This window comes from Oncorhynchus kisutch, linkage group LG2 (genome assembly GCF_002021735.2).
Source record: "Oncorhynchus kisutch isolate 150728-3 linkage group LG2, Okis_V2, whole genome shotgun sequence".
In the NCBI taxonomy this organism is placed as follows: domain Eukaryota; kingdom Metazoa; phylum Chordata; class Actinopteri; order Salmoniformes; family Salmonidae; genus Oncorhynchus; species Oncorhynchus kisutch.
The window spans coordinates 36,275,418-36,303,112 of record NC_034175.2 but is presented as its reverse complement, the minus strand read 5'-3'; the positions used below and the strand labels follow the sequence as shown (position 1 = coordinate 36,303,112).

The window sequence follows — 27,695 nt, the reverse complement described above, 5'->3', positions numbered from 1 at the left end:
CCACCTGAGGTAAATTCAATCGATTGGACATGATTTGGAAAGGTACACACCTGTCTATATAAAAAGGTCCCACAGTTGACAGTGCATGTCAGAGCAAAAACCCAGCCAATTGTCCGTAGAGCTCCGATATAGGATTGTGTCGAGGCACAGATCTGGAGCAGGGTACCAAAACATTTACGCAGCATTAAAGGTCCCCAAGAACACAGTGGCCTCCATCAATCTTAAAAGGAAGTCTGGAACCACCAAGCCTCTTCCTAGAACTGAGTGCCAAGCAAAACTGAGCAATCGGGGGAGGGTAGGGTCTTGCTTTGTCATTATGGATTATTGTGTGTAGATTGATGAGGGAATGTTTATTTTAAAATCCATTTTAGAATAATGCTGTAACGTAACAAAATGTGGAAAAAGTCAAGGGGTCTGAATACTTTCCAAATGCACTATATATATCTGTTTTCTAATAAATGTATTGAAAAACATACGACTGCCATGCAATGGTTTAGAATTGTATTATATTATTAGGGTTGTCATTAAGGTTGTCACAACATCTGGGTCATTAGCCCATTACTCCATCAAAAATATTGGGCTTGTAGGAAAAGTCTTCATATGAGAATTGCACCACATGGATAGCCCTGTCAGAGAGCATCCTCGGGAGGCTGAAGAAATTCGGCTCGGTGCTCAAGTCCATCACAAACTACTACAGATGCAACATTGAGAGGATCCTGTCGGCTGCATCACAGCCTGGTACGACAACTGCGCCGTACGCAAATACAGGGCTCTCCAGAGGGTGGTGCAGTCAGCCCAACACATCACCAGAGGCACACTGCCCTCAAGGACATCTACAGCACCCCATGTCACAGGGAAGCCAAGAAGATCATTAAGGACCTCAGCCATGGGCTGTTCACCCCGCTACCATCTAGAAGGTGGAGACCGTACAGATGCATCAAAGCTGGGAACAAGAGACTAAAAAGCAGCTTTAACTCCAGGCTATCAGACATAAATAATCACCACTAGGCGCTCTCTGCCCAGTAACCTGCCCTGAACTTAGTCACTGTTACTAGCCAGCTACCACCTGGTACTCTACCATGCACCTTAGAGACTGATGACCTATGTACATAGTCATGGCCCACTGGTCACTTTATGTGCTGTATTCTAGTCAAGGCTCATCCTATACAACTACTGCTGTACACCTCTTTTCCATTCATGTAGTATCCATACACACCATTACATACATACATACACAATGTCCAGCAGAGCAGTTGCCAGAGAATTGAATGCTAATTTCTCTACCATAAACCTTCTCTAATGTCGTTTGAGAGAATTTGGCAGAGCGTCCAACCGGCCTCACAACTGCATACCACATGCAACCACACCAGCCCAGTACCGCCACATCCAGCTTCTTCACCTGTGGGATCGTCTGAGACCAGCCACGCGGACAGCTAATAAAACTGTGGGTTTGCACAACCGAAGAATTTCTGCACAACCTGTCAGAAACAGTCTCAGGGAAGCTCATCTGCAGGCGTCCTCATCGCCTGACTATAGTTTGGCGTCGTAACCAATTTCAGTGGGCAACTGCTTACATTCTATGGCCACTGGCACACTGGAGAAGTGTGTTCTTCATGGATGTTTCCAGGTTTCAACTGTACAGGGCAGACAGCGTGTATGACGTCTTGGGGCGAGCGGTTTGCTGATGTCAGCGTTGTGAACAGAGTACCCCATGGTGACGATGGGGTTCTGGTATGAACTACAGATAACGAACACATTGCATTTTATCGATGGCAATTTGAATGCTTAGAAATACCGTGATGAGGTCCATTGTTGTGCCATTCATCTACAGTCACTACCTCATGTTTCAGCATGACATTGCACGGCCCCATGTCGCAAGGACCTGTACACAATTCCTGGAATCTGAAAATCTCACAATTCCTCCATGTTCTGCATTCTCACCAGACATGTCACCCATTGAGCATGTTTGGGATGCTCTGGATTGACATGTAAAAAAATATATTTTTTATCTCAACTTGGGTGCAATTAATTATCGGAATTTCTCAGAGATTATTATTGGGGAACAGGCATCATTTTCACACCGTTCTAACCCCCACTCGTTTGTGGACTATTGTCTTCTGTCAACATTTGAGTTAAAGATAGGAAATTAGAAGGGTTCAAATACAGGTGCAATGAGCCATTACCACAGTAACGTCCTAATGAGGGGGCCAACGTTTGGTTTGTAATTGATACTGGCCCCGCATGTTATAATAAATGTCCTCATAAAGTGAACAGAGATAGTGTGTGTGTGTGTGTGTGTGTGTAGGCCGTCCCACTTTATTAACCCTCGGCAAACACTGAAATTAGGCAGATACAATAAGACATCAAACCAATGCCAGATTTGGTGGCTTTTATGTCGCTTTATCATTGATTTTTAGGATGTTTTATAACTTGGCTCAACCTAACTAGTTGCATTGTCGTTCTTCTCCTCATAGCAGGTGCCGTTTCTTTCCGCTTACACAGAAAGCCTTTCCTTAATTGCCACTATTTTTTAATGGTTATTGGCTGCCATCATAAAATGGGCCCATCCTAGACTTGGCTCTTAAACAAACAAACCGTTTCCCCCTGAGGAATGGATCCAGACGGAGCAGATATGTCCAGACACGACTTTACAAAAGTGTTGCTTTTTCATGCTCCACAGGGATAAAGGAGCCATTAATAGGGACAATTACATCCATCTCATTGCTAGTATACCTTTCCATGACTCAAACACATTTTGTTTGGTTTACTGAGCCACCTAACCCTCTCAGCAAAGTTACACTTTACAGTCAAATCATTCAATAACAAATGCAGACAGTATTTTTTTATATTCCAAAGTTTGACAAAGGAGTACTGATATGAGAGAAATAGGTATGATAAGTCGTTTCAAAAGACAAGTACGGTTAACTTGGCGGGTGTTGATATCCCCTGAAACGTTTTTCACAGACGCTCAAACTAATCACGATGAGTGAATCGTGCCAAAGTGAATAAAGTTCTGCTGCGAGCACAGGAATATGAGTCAGGACAAGCAGAGAGCTGAATCTGAATTATTTTACCCACGCTAAGTAACAGATTGGGGAAATCCAGGTGGCTGGGTGGTGCATACATTTCAGAGGATAAGGGTCATGTTCATTAGGCACCAAAATGAGAAAAACAGAAAAACACTACCTGGACTTAGAATAGCTTGTTTTTGGTTTTCCATTGCGAAAAACTTTGGCTATGGTGTGCCTTAATGAACACAAACCCTACCGCCAGGGGTTTCTTACGTGCGATAGACCGCTGTACAAAGTTGTATACCTTATAATCTGGACAGTTTACATAGGATAGGCACTTCTGTTAGGCCTGTTTGAGGGAGGAAAATCAGAGCTACAAACAAGATTTGGTGTAGGACTGTACTGAAAGCAAGAGTATTACGTAGAACAACAAGCCGTCGTCCAACGTGAGGCGCACCAAGTTTTAACCAAACATGATTTTTGTCTCAGCCACAGCAGGTGAAAGCCTCCCAGGGTATGTAGGAATACTCAGGTGGCTGTCCCGTCCATGTATTACTGATATAATTGGGACACAGCGGTTGATATATCTCATTTAATATATAACATTGGTGAAACATGTTTGCTACTATCTACTGTAGATAGCAGTGGTTTCCCTAAGCGCCGGCCGTCAGATCAACAGCTGGTTCCAGGTTCATTTTCAACCTGCTAAATTTTCCACTTTTCATGTAAAAAGTTTTAATTCGCTAGTCAGACATTTTAACGATTCCTCTCCCGCTAGAATAACGACATGCCTTTTCTAGCAATCTACTGATAGGACAGGCGCCTGTCAGTCACAAAGCGAGTGATTACAGGGAAACTCCGCTGGTTCGACAGTCTGCTGCCTGTCCTGCCTCCCAGCACCTGTGTGATTTGTGCTGGCTATGGTTGGTTGAGGTCAAAGAACTTTCGATGGAGGAGGGAGAGAGCATGATGCTCCTTCGTCGTCTCCGCCAGTGAATTTGCACATCCCAAATGTAAGTGGCAACGATGAGTCGGATATCCATATAGCTTAATTATTGTTTTCTGGCACATTCATTTATTTTCTACATGGTGGATAGGTTACTGTACTTTGACCACTGAACAGCAAACTTGTTGGCTAGTTTATAAAAAGGTGATGAACTGACTGAATAAAGTTGATTTTCTATATCCCTTTGAAATTCATAAATCATACATGTACTTATATGTCTGTGGTATCGCATCGGGACAACTAAACCAAAAGATCTTGTTAGTATGTTTCTAGGATATAAAGCCCATGTCGGGACTTGAGTAACCTAACGTACTGTAGCAGACGTAAAAGAAATGCCTCAGTGGAGTCCCCACATCTGGTTTTCAGGGGAAACTGAAGGTATATTGAAAATACTGTATCCCTGAAAACCGTAAACATCATAAAAGAAAGTTTGTGGATGTCAGAATGAATTTATTTTTCAAGATAATGTGGGTGGGCTATTACTTTATTTTTATGTTTTAATAAAATATACTGACCAAATATATAAAATGCATGAGCTGAAATAAAAGATCCCAGAAATGTTCCACATGCACAAAAATCTTATTTCTCTAAAATGTTGTGCACAAATTTGTTATCCCTGTAAGTGAGCATTTTATCCTTTGTCAAGATAATCCATCCACCTGACAGGTGTGGCATATCGAGAAGCTGATTAAACAGCATGATCATGACAAAGTTGCACCTTGTGCTGGGGACAATAAAAGGCCACTAAAATGAGCAGGTTTGTCACACAACGCCACAGATTTCTCAAGTTGAGGGAGTGTGCAATTGGCATGTCGACTGCAGGAATGTCCACCAGATGTTGCCAGAAAATTGAATATTCAGTTCTCTACCATAAGCTGCCTCCAACACCGTTGTACGTCCATCCGGCCTCACAACCACAGACCACGTGTAAACCACGCCACCCCAGGACCTCCACATTCGGCTTCTTCACCTGTGGGGTGGGGGGGGGTGGGGCATTTCTGTCTGTAATTAAGCCTTATTTTGAGGGGTAAATTTTTTTTCTGAATGGCAGGACCTGGCTCCAGTGGGTGGGCATATGCCCTCCCCTAGCCCACCCATGGCTGTGCCATTGCTCAGTCATGGGAAATCCATAGATTAAACATGAATGTATTTAAATTCACTGTTTCCTTATATGAACTGTAACTCAGCAACATCTTTGAAATTGGCGTTTACATCTGTTCAGTACACATAATTTGAAGAACAAACAGTGACAATTCATGTCTTGAATTAAAAAAGTAAATAAGATTTGAATCTCAAGAGAAGGCATGTTTAATGTTTAAAAAAGGTTTAATGTTCTCTTAAATAGTACTGATCCTACATCTAGACGATATTCAAAACAACGAGTTACTTTTTCCTGGTTACTTTTTCAAAGCCTTGGCTGGTTACTTTTTCTATTTGGCTGGCTGCTCTATGTCTTTAGGGAAAGCACAGATAGTTTCCTTGAGTGGTAGTCTTTTTCCATCGGGTTTGCCAGATAATATGCTGTGATAATATGCTGTGGGAGGCCCTAGGAACTCTGCACAGGGACTTATTACAAAGGGGAGGCCTATTTTGAGAACACAAGGCACTATTAGGGTCATTCCAACGACCATCCAGGCCCATTTCTGCCCTCTTAATCGTGAAATGAGACTCAACAAACGGTCTCTGTGGTTAGAGCGTCAAAAGGCCCCTGGGATTGTGGCATTCGGGGTGCATTCTTTTGTGACCATGCAATTGAAAATGAGGACCTTTTCAGGAGCTTTACTGCACTTCCAAGTGATAAACAACCCCTGAATTGGTCTGTCAGACAGGCTTCAACACGGCGTGTTTTACTGGTGTACAGTGTGTAACAGCTTGCAAAGTGAGTCAGACCAAATATTGAATCAAAACCTATATCTGGAAGTTTATGCAGGACAGGGAAAAATACAGTTTCCTGTCTGAAACCAGACTGGTGCCTGGCAACAGTGGAAGAAGTACTTGATTTAAACTTGATTTGCTTTTGATTGAATAGGGCCCTTCTGCTGTGACTGGCAGCATGTCATTGCTTTTAGTCTTTGCTACATTTTCTTACATGGTCCACATCTATGTCAAACATGCATAGAATGTGCCAAGTGGATTGTGATGACTAATAAACTAAACTGACAGTTCAGCAATAAGGTACCATAACTGTGGTACATGTTTCCGAGTTAAGTCGGACTACAGTGGCAGGAGGAGGATTGGCGAAGCTGGCTGACCCATCACGGTGTCAGCTGACCCTGTGGTTCAGCCATCTGCGACCCTGCAGCATGACTCACTTTCTCTGGGGAAATATCCTGAGTCACACTTGGCTGGGAGAGTGGGAACAAAATGCCACAGGGGACAGCGGGAGGGGGGGGGGGGGGTACACCACACACTGAGCATCAAACATCCACCTACCACCCCATATTCCAAAACATCATTCATGTTAAATTGTCAAAAAAAGTTATTTCTAAGGCATTTTCCCTCGGTTTAGGGTAATGGTGGGTTCTGGAAAGGCTAATAGAGGAAAAGCTGAGTTTTTTCTTCCTCATTTAACCCCCTCATTTACATAATCCTCTGTAAGCAAAGGAAACTCATTGTGTTATTTTGTGGAAGAAAAGCCTCTATACAAGACGGGACAATAAGGTTGCGGTTTAGGAAATGCTAGTGTCCTGGTAGAGTTACAAAGATGGGGCAGCAGACTGGCGGAAGACAATGGGCTAAAACCGCTGCAACCGTCTCAAGCGCAATGGACTTTTCTTACGTCAGATACCTTGTTTCACCGAGTGTTGTCATAGAGTTCCTCAAAGGGACAGAGTATGTGTTGGACAGATAAGACCCCCTTTTTCTTCCCTGCCTGCCCCTCTCCCTCTCCCCCTCACTGACACTCTTTCCTCTCACCCCCAGCCCCAAAGCCCCCCTGAAGGGAATACATTCCAACTTAATTATCCTGTTGGAACAAAAGACCCCTTCTACCAACAAAAAAAAAAAGAGAAAAAAAAAAGCATTCCAATCATGTTGGTTCAGGCTGAGTATTACGAAAGTGCCGCATGTGAAAGAGGCTCCCAAGCAGGCCAACACAAAAAGGGAAGTCTCCAGGCTGCAATTGTGTGGTCAGCTAGGAACTATGGGGTTGGAGAATGTTCCCAATTGGACTACCTAAAACCCAGCTCCAGAACCAAGCTGACTGACTGTTGGGTTAAAAAAAAAAGTTTGTTAGAGACACTTCACAGAAGTTTAGCTGTCAACTCATGAAACCAAACAATCCTTAGCATTAGTGTAACAATACACATTTTCTCATGGTTGTGGGAGGTGTGCCCTTTTCTATCCAATGAGGTCATTACTGGGCAATATTTCTGTCCTTTGAGGAGACTCCGTTTGACTCAAGGGCAGTGTTTTCCCAAATACATTTGTTGTTCTAGGTGGGTTGCAAAGGCTCCCAGAGTTAGGGCTTCTAGCACCAAAATGTTTAAACCTGTTGAAGCCAAACCTTACAAGGGGAGGCAAGAGTGAGAGTGGTGGTACACCAATAACATAGGGTTTAAAATATTTATGCATGTGCTCATGCATGATGGTTCAAAAACCATTATGCATGTTTCAAGATCGACTCTTCTGGGATACCACTATGAAGGGTGTTGAGTTTTTTTGCACTATAAATAAAGTTAGATAAAAAAAATACATAACAAGCCTATAATGACTGGAGCATTGGACAAGGAATCAAATATAAATGTGTTTAATTTAGGAAATCTATTCCCAAGTATCCCCCCCCCCGACCATCCACAAATTCGAATCTCATACCAAAGGGTCTCAATACTTATGTAACTGTGCAAACATTTTCAAAAAAAAAAAAAACATGTTGCTTTGGCATTATGGGGTATTGTGTGTAGATTGATGAGAAAAAAATAAGGAATAAGGATGTAATGTAACAAAATGTGGAAAAAGTCAAGGGGTCTGAAAACTTTCCAAATGCACTGTAGATGTGCTGTACTTCCTAACCCAGGATACCCCCGCCAGGTAGACTCTCCACCTTCGATTTGCTGGTCTACAGGGCCCGCTGCTGCTGGTCTACAAGGCCCACTGCTGCTTCACTGTGCGGTAGAGCCTACCGCAAGGCGACTGTGCACATTGACCTGATCCACACACCGGGCGAAATCCCTGTCAGCAGACTCGTTCAGCAGCTGTTGAACGCACTGGGGTCCTAGATAATCAAATCACATTTATTTGTCACATACACGTGTTTAGCAGATGTTACTGCGGGTGTAACGAAATGCTTGTGTTTCCAACTCGGTGCAGAAATATCTAACTATTTCACAACAACACACACAAATCTAAGTAAAAGGAATGGAATATATGGACGAGCAATGTCAGAGCGGCATAGAATAAGATACAAGTTAGATACAATACAGCATATACAGTGGGGCAAAAAAGTATTTAGTCAGCCACCAATTGTGCAAGTTCTCCCGCTTAAAAAGATGAGGCCTGTAATTTTCATCATGGTTACACTTCGACTATGACAGACAAAAATGAGGGAAAAAAATCCAGAAAAATCAGATTATAGGATTCTTAATGAATTTATTTGCAAATTATGGTGGAAAATAAGTATTTGGTCACCTACAAACAAGCAAGATTTCTGGCTCTCACAGACCTGTAACAACTTCTTTAAGAGGATCCTCTGTCCTCCACTCGTTACCTGTATTAATGGTACCTGTTTGAACTTGTTATCAGTATAAAAGACACCTGTCCACAACCTCAAACAGTCACACTCCAAACTCCACTATGGCCAAGACCAAAGAGCTGTCAAAGGACACCAGAAACAAAATTGTAGACCTGCACCAGGCTGGGAAGACTGAATCTGCAATAGGTAAGCAGCTTGGTTTGAAGAAATCAACTGTGGAAGCAATTATTAGGAAATGGAAGACATACAAGACCACTGATAATCTCCGTCGATCTGGGGCTCCACCCAAGATCTCACCCCGTGGGGTCAAAATTATCACAAGAACAGTGAGCAAAAGTTCCAGAACCACACGGGGGGACCTAGTGAATGACCTGCAGAGAGCTGGGACCAAAGTATCAAAGCCTACCATCGGTAACCCAATATTCGACCAGGGACTCAAATCCTGCAGTCCCAGACGTGTCCCCCTGCTTACGCCAGTACATGTCCAGGCCCGTCTGAAGTTTGCTAGAGAGCATTTGGATGATCCAGAAGAAGATTGGGAGAATGTCATATGGTCAGATGAAACCAAAATATAACTTTTTGGTAAAAACAACTTGTCGTGTTTGGAGGACAAAGAATGCTGATTTGCATCCAAAGAACACCATACCTACTGTGAAGCATGGGGGTGGAAACATCATGCTTTGGGGCTGTTTTTCTGCAAAGGGACCAGCACGACTGATCCGTGTAAAGGAAAGAATGAATGGGGCCATGTATTGTGAGATTTTGAGTGAAAACCTCCTTCCATCAGCAAGGGCATTGAAGATGAAACGTGGCTGGGTCTTTCAGCATGACAATGATCCCAAACACACCGCCCGGGCAACAAAGGAGTGGCTTCGTAAGAAGCATTTCAAGGTCCTGGAGTGGCCTAGCCAGTCTCCAGATCTCAACCCCATAGAAAATCTTTGGAGCGAGCTGAAAGTCAGTGTTGCCCAGCAACAGCCCCAAAATATCACTGCTCTAGAGGAGATCTGCATGGAGGAATGGGCCAAAATACCAGCAACAGTGTGTGAAAACCCTGTGAAGACTTACAGAAAACGTTTGATCTCTGTCATTGCCAACAAAGGGTTTATAATAAAGTATTGAGAAACTTTTGTTATTGACCAAATACTTATTTTCCACCATAATTTGAAAATAAATTCATAAAAAATCCTACAATTTGATTTTCTGGATTTTTTTTCTCATTTTGTCTGTCATAGTGGAAGTGTACCTATGATGACAATTACAGGCCTCTCTCATCTTTTTAAGTGGGAGAACTTGCACAATTGGTGGCTGACTAAATACTTTTTTGTCCCACTGTACACAAGATAAGTAATGCAACTTTTTTTATAACATTATAAAAGTGACTAGAGTTCCATTTATTAAAGCGGCCAGTGATTTCAAGTCCATGTATTTAGGCAGCAGCCTCTGTGCTAGTGATGGCTAGTCCGGTGACCTTGAGATGGATGACGATTTTCAGTCTCTCGGTCCCAGCTTTGATGCACCTGTACTACCGAACCAAAAAATAAGCCGATAACGATTAATCTGAAAAAAAGAAAAAAAAGACTAGATGATAAATTAACAGGCACCGCATTGATTATATGCAACACAGGACAAGCTAGGTAACCTAGAAATATCATCAACCATGTGTAGTTAACTAGTGGTTATGTGAAGATTGATAGTTTTTTTATAAGTTAAGTTAAATGCTAGTTAGCAACTACCTTGGCTCCTTGCTGCACTCGCGTAACAGGTTGTCAGCCTTTCACGCAGTTTCCTCGTGGAACGCAATGTAATTGGCCATAAACGGCAACCAAAAATATAGATTACAGATTATGAAAACTTGAAAAATCGGCCCTAATTAAATGCCGATTAATCGGTTAACCTCTAACCTGTTCTGACCTCGCCTTCTGGATGACAGCAGTGTGAACAAGCAGTGGCTCGGTTGGTTGTTGTCTTCAATAATCTTTTTGGTCTTCCTGTGACATCGGGTGCTGTAGGTATCCTGGAGGGCAGGTAGTTTGCCCCCGTTGATGCGTTGGGCAGACCACACCACCCTCTAGAGAGCTCTGCAGTTGTGGGCAGTGCAGTTGCTATACCAGGCGGTGATACAGCGCGACAGGATGCTCTCAATTGTGCATCTGTAAAAGTTTGTCAGGATTTTAGGTTCCAAGCCAAATTTCTTCAGCCTCCTGATGTTGAGGCGCTGTTTCACCTTCTTCACCACACTGTCTGTGTGGGTGGATCATTTCAGTTTGTCCATGATGTGTAACGCTGAGGACGCGCTGAGGACATTTAAGCGTTCCACCTTCTCCATTGTGGTCCCGTCATCTCCTTTGTTTTGTTGACGCTGAGTGAGAGGTACATTTCCTGGCACCACACTCCCTGAGCCCTCATCTCCTCCCTGTAGGCTGTCTCGTCATTGCTGGTAACCAAGCCTACTACTGTTGCATTGTCTGCAACCTTGATGATTGAGTTGGAGGAGTGTATGGCCACGCAGTCATGGGTGAACAGGGAGTACAGGAAGGGGCTGATCACACACCCTTGTGGGGCCCCAGTGTTGAGGATCAGCGAAGTGGAGGTGTTGTTTCCTACCTTCACCACCTGGAGGCAGTCCGTCAAGGAAGTCCAGGACCCAGTTATACAGGGCCTCAAGCTTAATGATGATCTTGGACGGTACTATGGTGTTGAATGCTGAGCTATAGTCAATGAACAGCATTCTTACATTGGTATTCCTCTTGTCCAGATGGGATAGGGAAGTGTGGAGTGGGATGGCGATTGCATCGTCTGTGGCTCTATTGGGGCAGTAAGCAAATTGAAGTGGGTCTAGGGTGTCAGGTAAGGTAGAGGTGATATGATCCTAAACTAGTCTCAAAGCACTTCATTACGACAGAAGTGAACGCTACTAGGCGATAGTAATTTAGTTCAGTTACATGTGGACGTGATAAAAGTCTGAGTTCATACTGCTGACCCAGATGTCTTAGTTCTTTTTACAAAACAATCCAATTTAACCTACTTTACCACACGTTTTGCACCACAATTCTCTTTTTAATACAATAGTGTAACTTTTTATGTTAACATGTTGAGTAATAGGCGAATAAAGGACAAGAAATCCTCATCGGAGTCCTCCTCCCCACCAAACAAATGAGACAACCATGGCAGAAGGATGTAATAACGTGATGCTTTCAGAACTTACCCTGGCTGTGGGACAATTACGTGATGCTACAGCTGAGGATTTCAAGGATGCTATTGTTCAACTGGACGCACCAATTGAATGGTTACTTCCCAGGGCCAGAGTATTGTGGATCTTGAGAAGGCTTCTGAATTCAACTCCGGTACGATCAACATGTTAGAGAAGCTATGTACTTCCTTGCAGGAGAGTGTGCCGAGGATTTCCGTGAAAGTGGTCAACTTATTTGTATTTATTACTCTGCCAAGGCAGCAGCTACTTCTTCTGGGGTCCAGAAAATGCAGTTATACAATTTTTTAAATAGAATACATTCATAACACACTATGTGTGTGCCCCCAGGCCTCTAATCCACTACCACATACTGTATGTACAACACAAAATTCATGGGTATGTTAGTGTATAGTGCATATGTCATATTTGTGTATGCGTTTGTGTATATGTTTGTGTTGCTTCACAGTCCCCGCTGTTCAATAAGGTGTACTTTTATCTGTTTTAAAATCTTATTCTACTGCTTGCATCAGTTACCTGATATGGAATACATTTTCATGTAGTCATTCCTCTATGTAGTACTGTGCTCCTCCCATAATTTGTGCTGGACTTGGGAACAGTGAAGAGACCTCTGGTGGCATGTCTTGTCGGGTATGCATGGGTGTCAGTTGTGTGCTAGTCGTTTAAAAACAGTGCTTTCAACATGTCAATACCTCTCACAAATAGCTCAGTGCTAGAGGCAGCACTACAAACCCTGGTTCGATTCCAGACTGTATCACATGTGTGATTCGGAGTCCCATAGGTTGGCGCACAATTGGCCCAGAGTCGTCCGGGTTAGGCCGTCATTGTAAATAAGAATTTGTTTATAGCAGACTTGCCTAGTTAAATAAAGGCTAAGTAAATACAAGTAGTGATGAAGTCAATCTCTCCTCTACTTTGATGTAATGTACTTATCCTCTGCAGCAGAAATAACTCTGGGTCTTCTGTTCCTGTGGCGGTCTTCATGAGAGCCAGCTTCATCATAGTCCTTGATGTATTTTTATTTTTTTGCACATGAAGAAAAGTTCTTGACATTTTTCAGATGAATCTCTATAGTGCAAACTAATGGGCCGAACTCAGGACAGTTTAATCTCTTGCGTCTCTGCACGGCATTGCATTTCTTCTATGAGTCAGTCCTGGAGAAAGTGCACGGCTGTGGACGTGCGCAGCTTAGAGGGAACATTGCTAGCAAGCCCAACCTCTTCCACCTCATGTTACCAAAACCCTGCCCACTGTATTTGATTGACAGGTCTAACACATTGAAAAGAACAACGCAAAGAAGTAATGAGGAAACAATATATTCAGATTGAGCATCTGAATTTTGACAGTCAAACCAGAGTATGGAAAATAATTCTCAATTGCAATTGAGAATTAATTTTCTTTGTCACAATTCATTCTGTCACAACAAGGAAATGTGTCAGTGAAATATTAAAACACAATTTTTCAAAATTGGTAGGTACTCAGTCATGATAATGCAATATATTACTTTGAATTGTGTCACAACAAATGCATACCCATTTAGGAAGTCATAGTAAAAAACTATTCTCCCAACTTTGGTAGTGCAAACTGCAAACGTAGTGATACCATGGTAAATAAACCAGGTAAACTTGGAGAAATGTGCCTTTTATGGAGGATGCTTATCGCCAATGCTAACGTACGGAATTCAAATATATATATCCACATAAGGTCAACACACTCAGAGCTCGGGATACTGAAATAATATTAACATCCTCTTCCGTGATGAGATTTGTTAAAAGAAGCCAACATCTCCTGAATTTTTTGCCTTGGCTCTCAATGGGAGATTATTCACAGGCTAAAAGTATACATTTAATTAGTCAAAAAGACAAATGTATGTGTCAATTGCAAGCATTACATCTTATAAAATGCCTTCATTGGTTGACTCTAGAAGCGTCATAAGAAGCGTCACCTGACAATATACAGTAGCTTAGCCCAAAAATTTTAACAAGGCTATTTTTCTTGGAGATACATAATTGGTTTTCAGGCTCTGGGTGGGGAACACTTAGTTGAGCAAATACCAGTTCCCTTTCTCCCTCTCTCTATCCCTGCAGCGTAACGTTTTATGACACACCTGCATGTAAATAGAAGGGTCTAGGTGCGTGGGGGACACGAAATGCACCTTAACCGACTGAAGCTATTGCTTATGGTATGGAAGGTATCCTTTCATCCCAAACATCAAAGATGTGACATGGCAGAGAAGGGGTCAACATAGGCCGCAAAATATGTGCGGGTGCCCATCCACCCACACACAATCCATGCGCTGACACTTAAGTTTAGTCTCTTTATTAGAGTCTCTTCCTCCCTTCCTTGAGTGGGCCCAGCTTGGTGGTGAGAGAGTTGAGCCCAGGCTCTATTGTCTAGTGTGAAGCGTTCCTCGCAGGCCCTTCACTAAGGAGACCCTACTGGATGTGTGGGAGGTTAGTGGGCCTAGCAGCGGCCTTTCAGCCTGACCTCTTGCCTGGACTTTAGCCACTACGTTAACGGCCATTGGAATTCAGTGGAGGGTAGCAGAGATGAATCAAGAGGATGATAAAGGGACTTGTTCATCACTCTGTGCAGAGATTTTGGGGCAGAGGAAGGTGAACAGGGATAGAGTAAAAAGCGAAGAAGGGTGTGAGCGGCCTATTTTTTCCCTCCACCACCAAGAATGGCGACATTCATTGGGGAATAAATATAAAGCTAAAACAGAAGCATGCGGCACAAAATACATTTTGATATGGGGGGGGGGGGGCGTTCAAAGACAATTATTTCAATGGGACCCGGAAAATACTTGGATTAATTTGGTAAACTCTCCAATTTGTTGTTTTGTTTCAGTGGTTGAGTGTCTCGTAAAAAGCTAGTGCTTAAATGATATGGAGAAAGATTTTTTTTAAAAGGGACTGATACAGAAAACCGAGAAGAAACAAGAATTCAAATTGGGTCATTCAGATATGAATTAGCAATCAAAAACAGACAAACTTAAGGAAACTTTCTTTTTTTTTTGGTCACACTGCTCACTTTGTTGTGGGCCGCATGCTGACTGTCACAGATAAACAACCTAGTTTGCTTTCAGAAGAGAGATGATTTGTCTGCATGATTGTCGAATTCTGATTACAATTGTGTTCAATTCTGATGTGGCACTTAAAAGTAGAGGTCAACCAATTGGGATTTTTCAACACCGATACCAATATCGATTATTGCAGGACCAAAAACAGCCGATACCGATTAAAATCGGACAATTTGTATAAATATATTTGTAATAATGACAATTACACCAGTACTGAATGAACAATGAACACTTATTTTAACTTAATATAATACATAAACAAATCTATTTAGTCTCAAATAATGAAACATGCTCAATTCGGTTTAAATAATGCAAAAACACAGTGTTGGAGAAGAAAGTAAAAGTGCCATAAGTTTGCGAGCCGGGCCCAAACTGTTGCTGACTCTGCGTGCAATGAACGCAAGAGAAGTGACAATTTCCCTAGTTAATATCATCTGCTAACATTAATTTATTTTAACTAATGCAAGTTTAAAAAATATATACTTCTGTGTATTGATTTTATGGCAGGCATTGATGTTTATGGTTAGGTACATTTGTGCAACGATTGTGCTCTTTTCGCAAATGCGCTTTTGTTAACTCATATTATTATTTGACCCTGCTGGTCATCTATGAACATTTGAACATCTTGGCCATGTTCTATTATAATCTCCACCCGGCACAGCCAGAAGAGGACTGGCCACCCCTCATAGCCTGGTTCCTCTCTAGGTTTCTTCCTAGGTTCTGGCCTTTCTAGGGAGTTTTTCCATGCCACCGTGCTTCTACACCTGCATTGCTTGCTGTTTGGGGTTTTAGTCTGGGTTTCTGTACAGCACTTTCAGATATCAGCTGATGAAAGAAGGGTTTTACAAGTACATTTGATTTGATCCCCCATTTGCCGAAGTAGGTTGTGATTCGATGATAAATTAACAGGCACCGCATTGATTATATGCAACGCAGGACAAGCTAGTTAACCTTGTAATATCATCAACCATGTGTAGTTAACTAGTGATTATGTGAAGATTGATTGGTTTTTATAAGATAAGTTTAATGCTAGCTAGCAACTTACCTTGGCTCCTTGCTGCACTCTCATTACAGGTGATCAGCCTGCCACGTAGTTTCCTTGTGGAATGCAATGTAATCGGCGTCCAAAAATGCAGATTACCGATCTGTATGAAAACTAGAAAAATCAGCCCTAATTAAATCAGTTGACCTCTACTTTATAGAACAAAACCATAACTTCACTAACAATAACGACAGTCCATGAATGACATGACAAAAAACATGCAAGTGCTGCACTACACATGGATTACCCATATCATATGCAATATACCCAATTTTAAGTTTGAAACCAGCAGGTAAGCTACGTACACATACTTATTCCATGGCTGCTTGAACTGCTGTGCTTTAAGCCTCGTGGTAGTCTAGACTCACTTCTGAATGAACTAACCTGAGCAGAATTTTAAAAAGCCAAGTAGTGCATGACATTATACTTCCCTGTAAGTCAATATGGAGCACACGGACAACTTTGAAATAGTACCCCTACAGAGGAACGTAAAAATCCATCACTCATGGGGTGTCATCGCTGCTTTTTGGTATTTAGTGCGCTTTGAGAGAAATCACAGTTACTATCGGAGTATCAAGTATTAACAGCCTACTTGAAAACTTTAGATAAAATGGACACTTATGCACCAGAGCCTCCTGCTGAATCTGATATGGTAAAGGCAGTGCCCTCACTGTAAATGTATCGCATTCCCCCTACAGTCGTCTGCTAACAGCCAGACGTCCCCCTCCTCCCCACACACTGATCGGAGTCACCCGCCACCTCCAACCGCCCTCCCCCTTGCAAATCCACCGGCCCGATATCCTCTCTGAGGTATAAATCTCCTGGAAAGCAACCAGTCCCCCCCGCCCCCATCCAAAATAGTTTGTGCATATATTACGATAATATTTAGTGACGTTTTTGGCCTTCGGCAAGGTTTTTTCCCAGCTGTTCATGCACAAAAACATATTTTCGCACGGCAAGCCTAAGTTCGGAAGCAGAAGTCTTGCCCCTTCCTCAGTGATTGGTCAAAAGTAGGGATTCTTCAATTAAGTGTTTGTTGTCATTCAACGACAGACGACTTGTTTTCATGCTATTTTTTTCACCTGAGAAATACAGCACTAAACATCCTAGTTAGATCTCCTCGGCAAACACAAAAATTAATGACAGATATCTTGAGTTATCCTAGATTCATTCTGACTATTTTGAGGAAGTGGCTATACTGGCTATGGCGTCTCAAGATGGACAAACAGTAATACTGTCGCTTTTTTTTAGTTTTCAAGCAAAGGTCTTACCAAGCAAAGGTCTAAGGTATGTGAGCACACTCATTTGGTTTTTGGCTAGGCGCCAGCCAAAACCAAAACATGCCTTTAGGGAGAGTTCCTCCACATCCCTTTTGTGATCTCGATGGCCCGTGACGCTGGCAGTCAGCCTAAAGGCAAGAGACTGTAGGGGTTGGAGGAGTTTAACTGAGAAGGGAGGATAGACTGCAAGGCTAGGGAATTCCTTCTTTCCCCTTGGGCCATGCTTTCTAGACAGGGCTCAAGGAATATCAGCTTACCATTGTTATCGGTCAACGTGATCTTGTTGCAGAGCAATTCGGATCACATTGTGGTAAATGCTTCTATGGAGATTCACCCCAACAAATTCCAAAGAGTGATGTCTTTATGTGAGATGGATTTTGTGTGAGGTAGCAGGCAAGTGGAGACTTATCCAATGTCTTGGGAGTTGGAAATTGTGGAAATGTACCTGTGTTAAAAAGGCACAGTAGCTTAGTAGTGATTAAACAGACCAAGAAATGTCCCAAGAACCATCCCAAAAACATCCCCATCTGCCAACTATCCTACTCGGATGGAGCATATAACAAACCACCTTGTCTTGTTCACTCAACCAAACCCATGATTTTAGGTTAATCATGCATTGTAACCAGAGTGGTACAAGAGTAACAATCTTCATTAAAACCTTGTGTAATGGGCTACAAATACACTGTAAGGGATTTCCATCGAGATCCCACCTACAAACACTGTGCGACCATAAACTCACAGGGGGTGAATTCCACACAAGTAATGAAGACTGGCTACCTTAAATATTTTATGGGGTCTTCATAGAACCAATTTCTCAACACATCCTCTACGAGGGCATTGTCTAACAGCAAAATAATCTATGGAGGGCAACTTCCCTCTTGAGTTGATGAAAACAAAAATATTTTACGTTACTGCATATAATAAATCATGTCTGCAAGCATTCATCATCAGACGTCAGGTTAAATATACAATGGTCTGCCAAAGTAGTAATCTAAAACAACATTCATAACAGGTGAAGAGGACAGACCTAACAAAAATTTACTTTGTTTAATGGGTGGCTTTGAACAGTCATCCATGGCGTACCTAAAGGACAGAAAAACCCAAAGTAGGATGATACTGTGACAAGAACAATCAAAATGGACCAACAATTGGAGCAGGGGAACACTGAACAGGAGGAGGACCATCAACAAGGTTCACACATCTTGTACACTTGAACCCTCTCCACACACCCCCAACTGGACCCAGTGTTGCCCATCCCTTACTCAGCTTCTGTTCAAAAATACAGACTCACCAGGGCCTTGGCAACAAGGAAAAAAAGGCTGATTCAAATATAGAGACTAAGGGGCCTTTCTGAGAGGTAAAGCTTCCAAGTTTATACTTCCAGAGAAGAAATAGTGAGAGGCTCTATGCTAGTCACAAAATGCTGAATCATTTAGTGCAAAACAATTATTAAAATGGGACAAGAAGATCCTATTATTCCCATAAACGTCTTGAACTCCCGGACGAGGAAAAAAAAAAGTTCATAATCAGAGTTCACTTTCCTTGACAATGAGTACCTGGTGCATAGGGACATTGCACTGTACAGAGGTTGTGGTTTGTGGGGCAGCTCAGCTGATCCCCTAAGCAGATAGCAGTGGAAACAGACCCAGCCATTGTCACTTTGAGAAGAGCGTACTAATTACACTGCTAATCCCTGCCACCTGACAAGGTGAGGCCGCGCTGCGCAACCAGACCACAGAATTCCACTGGCAGTGAGAAAAAGTGGTTTAGACGTATTTCACTAATGTGATGAATGTCAATGAATGGTTGTAACTAGGTTTCCCTCCAATTGGCAACAGATTTTCATGAGATATTTAAAAAAATCTGCATAAAAACAATGTGGATTTTCCCACCAAAGATGTTTCCATCAAAATGACTTGTTGCAGATAAAAGGCTGTGCGTGATGACGTAGTGCACATAAAAATAACTTTAGCAGTTAAAAGTCCCATGTCCCGAACGATAATACAAGTAAATGGCTTTCCATCGCATTTTCAACTACTGATGGTTCTCACAAAAATGCTGTGTGCCCACTCTGGTATTGGCATGTGTACTCTAGCCCACAGCGCTACCTGCACGCTGTCGGCTAGAGCGTACGTATAGCCTACATGAGATTATTATGGACAAAAGAGCATTTATATTTGTCAAACAGCAGCCAACCATCGACTATTATGTCACCAGAATAAGACCCTCAATATTTATTGGAAAGGAGGATCAAGCTCTTCACCTTGCACTTTCACCACCCTGTGAAGTTCACCATCGGGGGCTCCTGAGTGGCGCAGCGGTCTAAGGCACTACATCTCAGTTCTAGAGGCATCACTACAGACCCCGGTTCGATTCCAGGCTGTATCACAACAGGCCGTGATTGGGAGTCCCATAGAGCGGCGCACAATTGGCCCAGTGTCGTCTGGCTTGTGAAATTTACTCACGAGAGTATATGGTGTGTGGTCCTCCACTAACACTCATTGGGAAGCAATGCAGTTTTAGGCTACAGATGACATTTTTATTTAACTAGGCAAGTCAATTATGAACAAATTCTTATTTACAATGATGGGGGTGGGCTCCCGAGTGGCAGAGTGGTCTAAGGCACTGCGTCTCAGTTCTAGAGGCGTCACTACACACCCTGGTTCAATTCTAGGCTGTGTCACAACCGGCTGTGATTGGGCGGCCCAGAATTGGCCCAGCGTGGTCCAGGGACCTGTATTTCCTGTTATGTTCTATGATGAATGATAACCCATGTATACTCGTATACAACTGCAATCAATTACCAGGTATTTTAATATTTGACAATTGATAGGCATTAGATAGTTAACTCAACTATTAAGTCCGCTTTCAGAGGCTTCCTAGAACAACGAGATTGAGCTATATAAATACGTTCAGAGGTAATTTAGGCATAATATAAAACATGCTAATATCAGGTACATGTAAATATATATATATATATGTGTAAATATATATATATATATATATATATATTTTAAGTACTTCAGTTAGTGGTTGGTAGTGCTGAGAGCGTGGAGGGGGGGGGGGTGCTGGTTTGGTTATTAAACAACCTAAATGTCGTCTGCCTTCCCGCCTTTGAGACCACGATACTCATTGTTAGGGCACAGACACGGATACACTTTTACCCCTGCACACAGACCGCATGAGAGAGGAATGTACAAAACACTACGAGAGGGACGAGGACAGTTTGTAAAAGTATATTTTATCTACTTTGAAGAACTAGTACAATGATTGTCTAAAAGCTCTGCAGCATACTTAAGCAGGCGAGCTAAATAGGATAACTAAAGACAGTACAGTATGGGGGAGCACATAACAGATGGCTTGGCTGGCTGACTGCTACTGAGCAGAGATGAGATGATTACTTAAAAATAGAATTAAAAATAGTAATCAAATAAAAACCTAAGTAATATAAAAAACTGAAATATTTTATTATTTCATAGTAATTTCATATTTTTCTATTGATGTCTACCCAATGTGGACCTGACAGTGACAATGGAATATTTTCAATGTTTTGGCAATTGAATGTTCACTATCCTGGGCTTTGGATTTTCCCTATAAAAGCTAAAAAAAAAAATACTAAATAATCTAAACCGAAAACATTTTTTACATTTTTTATAATCGAACCGACCTCAAAAAGCACTAATCACTCAGCACTAGTGGTTGATGACAGTGGCTTGGTAAAAACACAAAGTGTGGATTGAAGTCTCTTCTAGTCCATACACTGCTTTCAGGGTAAGGAATCAAAAAGTAATTTTGTTATTTGGGTAAACTCTCTTTAAGACTACCATTGCAGCTGTCAATAATAGAAATTCAGTGGTTAAGGCGAAACTCACCAATAAAACATCCTATCATGATTCAGCTCATTTGAAATAGATTTTTCAATGCCACACACCCAGAAATCTGAGAGTTTAGCTGTGTAACAGAAAACTAAGAGGTTTCTTCATCTTAACATTGGACCTCTTAACATATTTGGTTAAGCTCAAAACCAATAACAACTTTGTCAACTAAAATGGTTTGCTATTTGGCATTCATAAATATTTAGTACTACAATGTTTATACTGAATGTGCCTAATAACAGATCGGCACTAAAAGACAGAATGCAAGTAATGACAACCCCTTGCTCAGACAAAAGCAAAACTGTAGACACATTGACACATTGTCTTTTTAAAAGTTGTAATTGGGAGATGAAAACAGAAAGGTGAACTACAGTTGAAGTCAGAAGTTCACATACACTTTGGTTGGAGTCATTAAAACTTGTTTTTCAACCACTCCACAAATGTCTTGTTAACAAACTATAGTTGGCAAGTCAGTTACGATATCTACTATGTGCATGACACAAGTAATTTCTCAAAATTGTTTACAGACAGATCATTTCACTGAATCACAATTCCAGTGGGTGAGAAGTATAAACTAAGTCAACTAAGTTGACTGTGCCTTTAAATGGCTTGGATAATTCCAGGAAATGATGTCATGGCTTTAGAAGCTTCTGTTAGGCTAATTGACATCAATTGAGTCTATTGGAGGTGTACCTGTGGATGTATTTCAAGGCCTACCTTCAAACTCAGTGTCTCTTTGCTTGACATCATGGAAAAATCAAAAGAAATCTGCCAAGACCTCAATCTGCCAAGACCACGCAGGCGTCATACCGCTCAGGAAGGAGAGGTGTTCTGTCTCCTAGAGATTAATGTACTTTGGTGCGTAAAGTGCAAATCAATCCCAGAACAACAGCAAAGGACCTGGTGAAGATGCTGGATGAAGCAGGTACAAAAGTATCTGTATCCACAGTCAAACGAGACCTATACTGATATAACCTGAAAGGCTGCTCAGCAAGGAAGAAGCCACTGTTCCAAAAGCGCCATAAAAAAGCCAGACTAAGGTTTGCAGCAGCACATGGGGACAAAGATCGTACTTTTTGGAGAAATGTCCTCTGGTCTGATGAAAAAAAAATAGAACTGGTTTGGCCATAATGATCATCGTTATATTTGGAGGAAAAAGGGGGAGGCTTGCAAGCCAAAGAACACCATCCCAACCGTGAAGCACGGGAGTGCCAGCATCAAGTTGTGGGGGTGCTTTGTTGCAGGAGGGACTGGTGCACTTCACAAAATTGATGGCTTCATGAGGTAGGGAAATTATGTGGATATATTGAAGCAACATCTCAAGACATCAGTCAGGAAGTTACAGCTTGGTCGCAAATGGGTCTTCCAAATGGACAATGACCCCAAGCAAAGTTGTGGCAAAATGGCTTAAGGACAACAAAGTCAAGGTATTGGAGTGGCCATCACAAAGCCCTGACCTCAATCACATAGTAAATTTGTGGGCAGAACTGAAAGAGTGTGAGCGTTAAAGGAGGCCTACAAATCTGATTCAGTTACACCAGCTCTGTCAGGAGGAATGGGACAAATTTCACCCAACTTATTGTGGGAAGCTTGTGGAAGGCTACCAGAAACATTTGACGCAAGTTAAACAATTTAAAGGCAATGCTACCAAATACTAATTGAGTGCATGTAAACTTCTGACCCACTGGGAATGTGCTGAAAGAAATAAAAGCTGAAATAAATCATTGTCTCTACTATTATTCTGACATTTCACATTCTTAAAATAAAAGTGGTGATCCTCACTGACCTAAAACAGGGAATTTTTACTACGATTAAATGTCAGGAATTGGGAAAAACTGAGTTTAAATTATTTTGGCTCAGGTGTATGCAAACTTCCGACTTCAACTGTATATAATATGTTCAGATGAAATACTGTTAGGTGAAATTAAGAAAACACATACAGGCTAAAGGGTCTGTCTGTAATTTCCAACCCTTCTAATTATGACACTGAGATTAGAGCCCTGTTTGCTCTGCATTCTGGCCTCCTTTACTTACTTTAACTACAGCCGTTTGACTTAATCTTGTAAAGATCGCATCACACAAAAAGCCAATGACCTTTGAAACTAACTTAAATGACAGGCAATGACATGTTCTGTTGCAAAATTGAAGGTTTTGAGTTAGACTCTGTGCATATGGTAAGCAAGCGTCTCTTAAGATATCCCTGATTGAAAGTACCGGAATGTGGTAGAATGATTTAAACAGCCTTAGTTACTGCATCACCCATTACCAAATGTCACGTGTGTTTTGATTATGCCATAAGACAAATACAAAAAGACACTCATTAAGTATGCACATATTCTACCTGCCTGTGCAAGTCTAACATTTACAAAGCGGCTAGCAAAAGCACACACATATATGCACATTCTCCAACTTCGGGGATAAATGGTTTGTGCTTGATGCTTTTGAATGCAAAAGCAAATAAGATTCTTCATTGAAGGGGGGGAAGGATTCGTCTGGAAAGAATGTGCATGCAAATCTAATTTCGAGTGCTGCCCAGGTCTGAGGGAAACACTGTCTGTTAGATAACTCCATGGTCAGCCCAGCTCTTTGTCCTTTTGCAATGCTTAGAAATTGCGAGGCCCTCACTTGAGTGTTGCATTTCAGCTTTGCTCTGAATGTCAAGATCATGTCAATGCATATCAGGACTTTGACAGTAGATTTGACCATGACGAAGAAAAACAAAATAGCTCTTTTCATCAGAGCAAACCATAGTTTGTGTAAGAGGGCTCAGGCCCAATACAGATCCCAAAGTGAGAAACCAACGAAAGACATGAGTGAAAGAAAGAGATTATATTTTTTCAGTTCACCCAATGAAAATGTATTTGAGAGGAAAAATCTCAAGAGTCCGTGAATCTGCGGCTGGCTAAAAGCTGGCACCACATTCTAGGGCACAGTGAATGCCATTGCTCATTACTATGTGATAATTGTTGTTGTCTGGTTACGGACTGTCAAAGACATCTAATACTTGTGGATTTATGGGCGTACCGTGACCTTTTTCTCACATAGTCAAGCAACACAAAAAAGTCAGTGTCCTTAGAGTGTTGATGGAAGACAGCCCCCATAGCGTCGGCACACCTTTAAAAATAGCCCACGAGACAAAATTAAGACTACATTCAAATGATATATTTTAATAAACTGTAATGAGAGGAAAATTGCTTGAAGGAGATGGCGTTCGGCCTGTGGCTAAACCAGAGGCCCGGGTACACAGGAGGAAAAATGAGGGACAAAAGGAGCATTCATCAGGAAAAAAAAATCGGGCCCTAAATTAGTCCGGTCCAAGACTGAGGAAGGGTGCCAGCTTCTCATTGTCCCCCTGTGGGCAAAGGCATGTTAATCCATGAGGGACTTTTGAAAATAGTGGCTACTCTTGATCTCAGGGGAGAGCGAACTCAGAGACTGGTAGTCACTGGCTACATCGAAGACTCTGAGAAGGTAGATTTGTGGGGATACAGGTGGGAATGTAGAACTGACATCTGCAGCTTGATTATGATGGCAATACTACATTGGATATCCATTTGAGAATGGTGTATCAATACACAGTGACTAAAGATAGACGCCCTTCCTAACAGAGTTGCCAGAGAGGAAGGAAACCGCTCAGGGATTTCACCATGAGGCCAATGGTGATATAAAACAGTTAGAGTTTAATCGCTGTGATAGGAGACTGAGGATGGATCAACAAAGTGTTATGTTCAGAGCAAATATACCACTGGAGTTGCTTACCAAGACAACATTGAATGTTGAGAGAGGCCTATTTACAATTTTGACCTAACTTGAAAATGTCTGTCCTACAATGATCAACTACCAACTTGACAGAGCTTGAATAATTTAATACTAATTTTGAATAAAGAATAACGGGAAAATTAAATCAAATTTTATTTGTCACATACATGTGTTTAGCAGACGTTATTGCGGGTGTAGCGTTTTATATTCCATTAATTAAAAAATACAATTTATTTCATTTTGACAGAGTATTTTCTATAGATCGATGACAAAAAAAGACAATTACATCTATTTTAATTCCACTTTGTAAGGGGTGTGAATACTTTGTGAAGGCATTACATATCCACACTTGCTATGTTATCTTTTTGTAAAAAGTAGGGAAATGTGACTTGAATCACTGAATTATCTTATCAGCCATGGGTGAGACATTATACAGCTCTAAGGAGTATAATATAGCATAACTAAGTTGGACTGAATATTTTGACTGCTTTTTAGTTTGTGTGACATAGAAAAGGGCAATATTATGATAGCATCGTCTACTGACGATTATTGACAGCCATGTTTGATGGTGACGACATTATGTGACAGACAATGGTTTAGCCTATTTGAATTGTCTTGTAGTGCACAAGTGACATTCCGAGTAATTTGCCTATTCCTATTAGCTATAGAGTATTTCAACAAATATGTTATATAGCCTACAGAACACGAAAGGAATGTAGGAATGTATTTCCACCAAAGAAGCACAATATATGTCCAGTCAGAAAATATTGTTTCTCTGTCTCACTCTGTCAAATGCATGGGCATTAGGCTATAGCCTAAAATGATTTATTTTTTATAACGGACACGCCTTAACTATTGTGAAAAAAACGTAGCCTATATTCCCTTCTCTCTCTTCATTGATAGGCTATGAATATGACTGAAGGCTACGAGTCATCGTTTTATGCATGTCTTTCCGCCGATCAAACAACGGATGTAACGGAGTTCCGTCTCAAAAAGTTATTTTAATAACCTAGACACGTCAGGTCGCCATACGAGTAATAATGAGAGAGAACAAACAAAAACAGCCTATAGAAAAATCTCATGACAAGTTTAATCAAGCTTTTTAAGAAATAAATTATCCATGTGGGTTTGGAAAATCCCTGCAAGGTTGAAAACCAAAAGGGCCAATAGCCTGTTCCTCCTACTAGGCCTATCATAAAAGCTTTAAGACAACTTAAAAAGTTATGAACAGTAGCTTATTTCCTAAACATTATAGCCTATGAAGATGTTGTCCCAAAGTTATTGTGGCTTTCAAAAATAAGAAAGTCTATAGCCTAAGACTAGGTTATTGTCAATCACAGATTTATGAGCAATAGAACAAACTATTTATTTTATGAAGCAAATCAAGAAATGATTATCCAGTTCTGGACAGTAGACTGCTTCTATACAGCCTATGATGTAGGCCTTTAACCTAGCTCACTACGGTAAGACAGCCCGTTCCTCATCAGACAGTCACTGCACCATCATGTGCGCGTGACACAGACTAGGCTTGGGCGATATACCATATACCGGCGTATTTCGAAATACAGAAGGTATGATCTACAATTCTGTTAGCATGTGCGCTACGCCACTGCTTATACCTAAGTATAAATAAGAAATCTAATATGTAAAATTATAGCTATGCATTTGGTTGGTTAACTTGCTAGCTAAGTGGTACAATCTCAAGATCAAGCCTCTTGGTTACAGCAGAGATATTTAAATAGAGATCCTATTAAATCACTCTAAGTATTTTTAATTCCTAATTCTATGCATTCAATCCCCTCCTGGATCAAGATCTGTTGTCTAAATTGTTTAGTGCGTCATGATACAGAAACTGTATGACAGTATAAAAAGCATGGATACTGTCCAACCCTAACAAAAAAACACACACACACACACACCTGTTCAGCCCCTCCGCCGGAAAGGAATATTAGGAAATATTTGCTATTGACTGCACTTAGCCTCTGCCTGGGCCTTCAACATTATCTTTCGGCATGGTCCAGTTGCACTCGATGTCATGCTAGGGGCAATAGCATCGTATATCACAATTCTTATGGGTACATAATCACAATAGGACAAAGGTTGAGATCGCCCAACCCTAGTGTGACATTAAGAAGGAAGCATTGAATTTCAAGGTAAAAGGCAGGCAGACATTCTGGGGCAGGCAAAGATTTATTATGGACTGAGCGGGAGATGTTTGCCGTCACAAAAAGACAGACAATTTCATGCATAGCACCTGATAATGTCGACAGCTATCCTCTGCCCGAGGCGTGGTACGGCACTGGCAGGTAATTCTTTCACTTAGTAGGGGAGGAAGAGAAAGGTCGCCGTTTTGAATTCCCAAGCCGACTAGGTAAACTATCTGTTGGTGTGCCCTTGAGCAAGGCACTTAACCATAATTGCTTCTGTAAGGGGCTTTGGATAAGAACGTCTGCTAAATGACTAAAACGTAAATGAAAATATATATATTTTCCAGCCAAGATGTCGCTGGAAACTCATTGTGAAACCACACGATACGCCTCTGTTCGCTTGTTACCGACGGGGCACCAAATAGAGCATCATTGGATGTTTCCACCAATGGGCCAATAAAGAGAGAGGGTAATGCTGACATGTCCAGACTGCTGGAGCTCCCACTCATGCAACATGGATAATGCCACTAGCTCGGGTCAAAAGAATGGCCCTGCAAATCTTTCACTGGCTCTCTAAATGCTTTAACGACCC

General features: G+C 41.6%; 1 protein-coding gene across 1 annotated transcript in view; it reads right to left on the bottom strand.

The window, feature by feature from the left end:
• The window catches only part of LOC109865460 (collagen alpha-1(XVIII) chain), a 177,920-nt gene that overhangs the window by 130,343 nt on the left and 19,882 nt on the right, over positions 1-27,695 (bottom strand). The window lies entirely within an intron of this gene.